Source organism: Sinocyclocheilus rhinocerous, unplaced genomic scaffold, assembly GCF_001515625.1.
Source record: "Sinocyclocheilus rhinocerous isolate Xijiao unplaced genomic scaffold, SAMN03320098_v1.1 scaffold142, whole genome shotgun sequence".
NCBI classification, from domain to species: Eukaryota; Metazoa; Chordata; class Actinopteri; order Cypriniformes; family Cyprinidae; genus Sinocyclocheilus; species Sinocyclocheilus rhinocerous.
In genome coordinates this window covers 1,195,266-1,202,452 of record NW_015644380.1, presented here as the reverse complement: position 1 = coordinate 1,202,452, position 7,187 = coordinate 1,195,266, and positions in this window count along the sequence as shown.

Sequence of the window (7,187 nt, the reverse complement as noted above, 5' to 3'; positions counted from 1 at the left end):
CTGTGATTTAGGTTAAATACTCAGTACATATCAAATGTTTTGTTTAACAGACAATGCAATAGTGAGCACGTAATAAAAACAGTTACTCACACTTGTGTGGTGCAACGTTACTGTCGGATCCAATATAGTCGGCACAGCATCGTCTTTTAGTTTCAATCTTTTGTAGAATTGTGCCTTGTTTATAAACAAATCCGCGGTAAAATGAACTGAACAAAGGACCAAGTTCTTACTGACGCGGTCTGGAACATTAAAAATAAAGTTCATCCAGTGCTGGGCGGTATACCGGTTCATACCGAATACCGGTGTTTATTTTTGTTATGATATGAATTTTTAAAATATCGCTTAAACAACCTTCGGAACGCGACACTGTTTGAAAGGGAACAGCTGTATGTGTTACTAAGCGTGAAATTTCAGAAACTGAAGCTGTAGAACCAATAGAACGTGATGACACAGAAGAACTCATCCACAATATCCACATTGACCGCCACAAATATTCACCGCCCCCTGCCATCAGCTCCCGCGTCTCACACACACACGAGCGCGACTTTAGCACTAGATTTAGCAACTTTCAGGCCCTTTTAGCTGCTTTTTTCCATAGAATATTCATACTGACAAACCTAGCGACTTTTTTTGGATAAACCTTACATGCACGTTTTTGTTTGTTGTTTTTTTTAGTTTGTTACTCAGATGCAGGCATGCGCTGCATGAGACAAAAAAGTAATATAGCCAAAACAACCGCATAGCCGCTCTTTAGTGTAGATGCATGTTGATTTTATCAGACGATGCCGCGATTATAAATGATAGTGACTCCTGGTTAACATTAAAAGGGTCACTATTTAGTGTGATATTTTTTGACAATATTCACTCATCATGACAGTAAAATAGGGCATTCTAAGTCAATATACTGCAGTATTTCCTCTCTCAATCAGTAGAAAATATGCTTAACACCCGGTCATGCATGAAAAAAAATGCCGTCATGTACCGTTAAACCGGTATAATTTTGAAAAATACCGTGATATAAATTTTTGGTCATACTGCCCAGCACTAAGACGCGGTCTGGAACATTAAAAAGAAACTTCATCTACTCTTTCCCAATGTTGGGATCAGGAGGAAGGCAATGCAAAGACTGTTTTTCAACAACTTGGCACTGCACAGTCTTGTTGTTTTCAGAGTCATCTTTATCGTTTGGTTTCTGTGTAGACCTGCGTTTGCCTCTCTCGTTATTTACATTACGTGCGCACATCGGTGGGCGGGGCTAAACAGGAAGTGATGTAGCAGCAGGCGTTGATCATCTTCTGCGGAGGCGGTGTTTAGCCACACGATTACATCATAAAGTGGAACATTCCACAACCTGTCGTTTTGGCAGATTGGCTTCAATTTAAGCTGTTTTAGACTAACAAGAAAGTTTTGAGTTCAGGATGTTTTTATAGTACAATGTCGTCTTATATGTCAAAACATCAAGGGAATTTTGATTTCTCAGTTCATGACCCCTTCAAAGGTTTACTATGCAGTCATCAATGGGTAATAATATTCTCTATGGAGGATGAAGGGAAAATACCTTGTGATTTTTGCTTGCTTGGGAGAGTTTCTCAGACTCAGTAGTGAGTCCAGTTTATGAACATTTAAAGAAAGGTACTTTTTGTAGTATTTACGTCAAATTAGTCTGCCTTAATCAAAAGGTTGCTCAGCTTTCCAAAGCAAATCCCTACAAATGGTTACTCATGTAATTTCGTTCTTGTCTTGTTTGCAATGTGTACAAGTGTGTTTATTTTGGTATTTTTGGCAAGAGTGTTTGCATGTGAAATCTGAATGTGCATAATCAGTCAGCTATTTGCTAATGCTAAATTGAAGCTTCTTAAAGTGATGTATGTAGTACTATGGGCACATAAGAAACACTTTTGCTCTGATGTTTTAAGGCACTTATACTTTGTCTTTCATACTGGCAATGTTATATGTTATAAAATATTTGAAATATATTTGTGTATGTTATGTTTAACATGGCTCTTTGCCATGAACATTATTACTCAACCTTTTCTTGGTAAGTTAGCAGCTTAATACAGATTTACAGATCTGAATTTATTTCGGTCACACAGTCATGGTTGGTTAACCATGTTTTTTCGTTTTCAATACCTCAATCTTCCTCTGACGGCACATTTTCATCAATCAGATATTGTTTTATCTGAAAACAACAGAACTTTTTTATATTGTGTTCAAAGTTTAGACAGCATTATACAATTAACTTAAATGATTTTAGCAAATGGCTGCAATGTAACAAAGAGTGAAAAATTTAAGGGGGTCTGAATACTTTCCGTACCCACTGTATATTGGCTGCTATGCATATGGCATTAATTGTTACTCAAATGCGTATTCATAGGTCATTTCTGTGTATATAGATCAAGTTGCCACATTTACCACACTTCCTGTTAGTGGAAACTGTTTCTACTGAAGCAGTGAGAAATTATTCTAAAAACATCTTCTGAAGCTGATTAGAAAAACATACAAGTAGTAACCTCTGCTGCAAACCTTGCATATTTTAAGATAGAAATGTGTGTGTGTGGATGCACTGGCATGTCTTCACACTTTTTTCTAAGGTTACGAGCAGTGCTGGATAAAGTACTTGAAAACCACACTTAAGTAGAAGTATAGATATCTTACCAGAAAATGACTTTGGTAGAAGTTAAAGTCACCGTTTGTAATATTACTTGAGTAAAAGTTTTTAAGTTTTTACAGTAAAAGTATTTATTGTATTTAAGTATGAAAAGTATTTTTTAATATTAAAATTAAATATTGAAAGTAAAAGTACAAGTCAATTCAAAATAGAAAAGCAGCAGATTAATATTAAATATTGTTCTATACACAATTTGAGCAGCAAGATTGTGTTCAGTTTGAACTCTTTCTTCAATTTTGTATCTTTGGGTTAGCATAGGAGCCACTTCATCTGGTACGAAGACTTTTATTCCAACATAAGAAAACGTCTCGGGTTACTTGCGTAACCCATGTTCTCTGAATAGGGAACGAGACGCTATGACGCAATGGGAACGCCCTCTAGGCGTGCCGATTGTCTGAAGCCCGTATAGAATCACGGCAATTCATTGGCTGATCACGCGGGCGCCGCCCCACGCTCTTGCGTCGCCATCCTTATACTGGCGAATGCGCCATCTGCTCCTCAGATTTCTCTGCCGAAAAAGACCTCTTGTTGGCAGCGCGAGGAGCTTGGCAGCAGACGCAGCATCTTGTTCCCTATTCAGAGAACATGGGTTACTCAAGTAACCCGAGACGTTCTCTTTCATAGGTTCACTCAACGCTGCGTCGCTATGACACAATGGGAACGATATGCCAAACACGCCAAGCTAAAGGGTTGCCGTATCTGGCCCGATGAAGAACCAGACTGTATCCCCGGCTGGTTCAAGCGGACACAACCCGGGAACCAGGAGCCGTGTCAAGATCCAAATTATAGAACCTGATAAAAGTGTGCGGAGAGGACCATCCTGCCGCTACACAAATATCCTCTAGAGGGACTCCCCTAAAAAGAGCTTGAGAGGAAGCCACAGCCCTAGTGGAATGCGCCTGAATGCTGAGAGGTGAAGAAAGACCACGCACCTCGTATGCCAGCGAAATAGCGTCCCTAACCCAGTGCGGAATTCTATGCTTCAACGCAGCAAGCCCACTGCGGCCAGCACCAAAGCATACTAACAGCTGCGGAGATTTCCTCCACTGGCTAGAACGATCCACATAGAGCTTCAAAGCTCGGACAGGGCAGAGCATGTGAAGTCTCTCATCCTCCCCTGAAGCAAAAGGAGGAGGATGGAAAGAGTGAAGGGTCACCACCTGAGAGCGAAAAGATGCAGACAAAACCTTCGGAACATATCCTGGTCTGGGTCGTAAGGTTACTTTAACCAGACCCGGGGCGAAGTCCATACACACCTCGCTGACCGAGAGAGCTTGCAAATCTCCAACTCGCTTCAACGGAGTTAGCGCCAACAAAAAACAACAATCTTGAGAGTCAGAATCCGTTCTGGAGCTGACTCCAAGGGCTCAAAAGGAGCTTCCATTAAGCCCTCCAGGACGACTGATAAGTCCCAAAAAGGAACTCCAAGGGGCGTGCTGGTCTCAGACGCTGAACTCCACGTATAAACGCTGAGACCAACCGATGTCTGCCCAGGGGAATGTCATCCGATTCTCTCCGTGCGGCGATGGCCGCAACATAAACTCTCAGGGTAGTAGCCGCCGCCCCTGCCACAAGTTTTTCTTGTAGGAACTCCAGTACTGAACCTATAGGGCAGTTGACTGGGTCCACTGCATGAGCTAAGCACCATGACTCAAAAACCTTCCACTTGGAGGAATACAGCCTCCTCGTGGAAAGGGCTCTGGCACTAGCAATAGTCTCCTGAACATCGGCAGGAAGACTAGAAGTCAAAGCTGGTGGCCTTTAATGGGCCATACCTACAGCTTCCAGATCTCGGGTTGAGGGTGACAGATCTTGCCTTGAAGCTGAGACAGCAAATCTCTTCTGATTGGAATCTCCCACGGAGAGCGATCCAGAAGAGAAATCAGCTCCGAGAACCACGTCTGGGACGGCCAGAATGGGGCCACTAGCAGGAGATGGACCCCGCACTTCCTCACTCTGCACAGTACTGCCGAAATCAGCTTGACAGGCGGAAACACATACAGTGTCAGGTTCGGCCACGGGTGAGCGAACGCATCTATGCCCAGAGGTGCTGGGGAACTCAGGTAGAACCAAAGTGGACATTGGGACGACTCCTGCGTCACAAAGAGGTCCACCTCCGCCCTGCCGAACAGGTCCCAAATCTGGGCTACCGTTTGATGGTTCAGCATCTATTCCCCCGATTTGAGCTTCTGTCTTGACAGAAAATTGGCTGCGAGGTTCAAGACTCCCGGGACGTGAACCGCTCTCAGGGAGAGGAATCTGCAGAACACTCTTCTTGGCGTTCATTCTGAGGCCAAGAGACCGCATGTGGCGAAGGAGGACATCCCTGTGGTGACTCACTAATTCCCTGGAGTGGGCCAAAATGAGCCAATCGTCCAGGTAATTGAGTATACGGATGCCCTGGAGCCTCAATGGGGCCAGAGCAGCATCCATGCACTTTGTGAATGTCCTTGGTGCCAAGGCTAGGCCAAAGGGAAGAACCTTGTATTGGTAAGCCTTTCCCCCAAAGGCGAACCTGAGGAACTTCCTGTGTCGCCGAATGATCTGAATATGGAAATAGGCATCCTTCAGGTCGACGGTGACAAACCAGTCTCCCACTCGAATCTGAGACATAATAGCTTTCAGCGTAAGCATCTTGAACTTCCCTTTGTAAAGGGAGAATTTCAGTCGGTGAAGGTCTAGAATAGGACGTAGGCCGCCATCCTTCTTTTGGACGAGAAAATAGCGACTGAAAAAGCCGCGTTCCACTTCCGCTGGAGGAACCTCCTCTATCGCCCCCTTGAGGAGGATTTGAGCTTCTGCTCGACAGAAAATCGGCTGCAAGGTTCAAGATTCCCAGAACGTGAACCGCTCATAGGGAGAGGAATCTGCCTTTAGCCCAAAGGAGAAGACGGCGCACATGCCTGTCCAGGGTGCGGGACCATGAACCCCCCTGGCGGTTTTTATGAGATACTACCGCCATGTTGTCCGTCCTGACAATCACATGACACCCCTCGAGAGAGGGGAGAAAGCGAATCAGTGCCAGAAAGACGGCTCTCAGCTCCAGGCTGTTTATGTACCAGGAGAGAAACTCTTCCGGCCAAATTTCGCACGCTGGCCTGCCCTCGAAGACCGTGCCCCAGCCTGTCAGAGAGGCGTCCGTCGTAACCATTTGGCGACGGTGAACAGCGCCCATACTGACCCCTCTCTGAAGAAAGAGGGGGTCCCGCCACATTGAAAGTGCACGAAAGCAACTGCGCGACACTCTTACTAAGCGAGAGGCTGGTCCTGTTGAGCGGATCCCTATGAGTTTCATCCACCAAAGGAACGGTCTCATGTGAAGCAGCTCCAGGGGCAGCACAAGGGAGGCTGCGGCCATGAGGCCCAAGAGCCTGCGACAAGTGCTTACAGAAACATGATGGCCTAGCTTGAAGCGGGTCATGCATGCGTTTAGGCTGGAAATCCGGGCAGGAGCCAAACGGACCTGCATCTGAACGGAATCCAAGAAAACCGAACCCCCAAGAAAACTGTCTGTTGAGAGGGGGTGTGGAACACTCTTCTTGGCGTTCATTCTGAGGCCAAGAGACCGCATGTGGCGAAGGAGGACATCCCTGTGGTGACTCACTAATTCCCTGGAGTGGGCCAAAATGAGCCAATCGTCCAGGTAATTGAGTATACGGATGCCCTGGAGCCTCAATGGGGCCAGAGCAGCATCCATGCACTTTGTGAATGTCCTTGGTGCCAAGGCTAGGCCAAAGGGAAGAACCTTGTATTGGTAAGCCTTTCCCCCAAAGGCGAACCTGAGGAACTTCCTGTGTCGCCGAATGATCTGAATATGGAAATAGGCATCCTTCAGGTCGACGGTGACAAACCAGTCTCCCACTCGAATCTGAGACATAATAGCTTTCAGCGTAAGCATCTTGAACTTCCCTTTGTAAAGGGAGAAATTTAGTGGGCGAAGGTCTAGAATAGGACGTAGGCCGCCGTCCTTCTTTGGGATGAGAAAATAGCGACTGAAAAAGCCGCGTTCCACTTCCGCTGGAGGAACCTCCTCTATCGCCCCCTTGAGGAGAAGGGAAGATAGTTCCTGCTGTAGCACAGAAGCCTCTGAGGCGCTGCCCACTACAGTCAGGTGAACCCCATCGAAGCGAGGGGGGTTGCGACCGAATTGAAGTGTGTAACCGAACTGAACTGTGCGGAAAACCCAGGGCGATGCCCCTGGTAGATGCTTCTATTCGTGAAAGAACTGTGATAGAGGAATGAATGAATGAATGAATGAATGAATGAATGAATGAATGATGCATTTATATAGCGCTTTATTGTGTATTGTTGTACACCCAAAGCGCTTTACAATCATGTGGGGGGGTCTCTCCTCAACCACCACCAGTGTGCAGCATCCACTTGGATGATGCGACGGCAGCCACAGGACAACGGCGCCAGTGTGCTCACCACACACCAGCTACAGGTGGAGAGGAGAGAGAGTCATAGAGCCAATCAAGTGGATGGGGATTATTAGGAGGCCATGATAGACAAAGGCCAG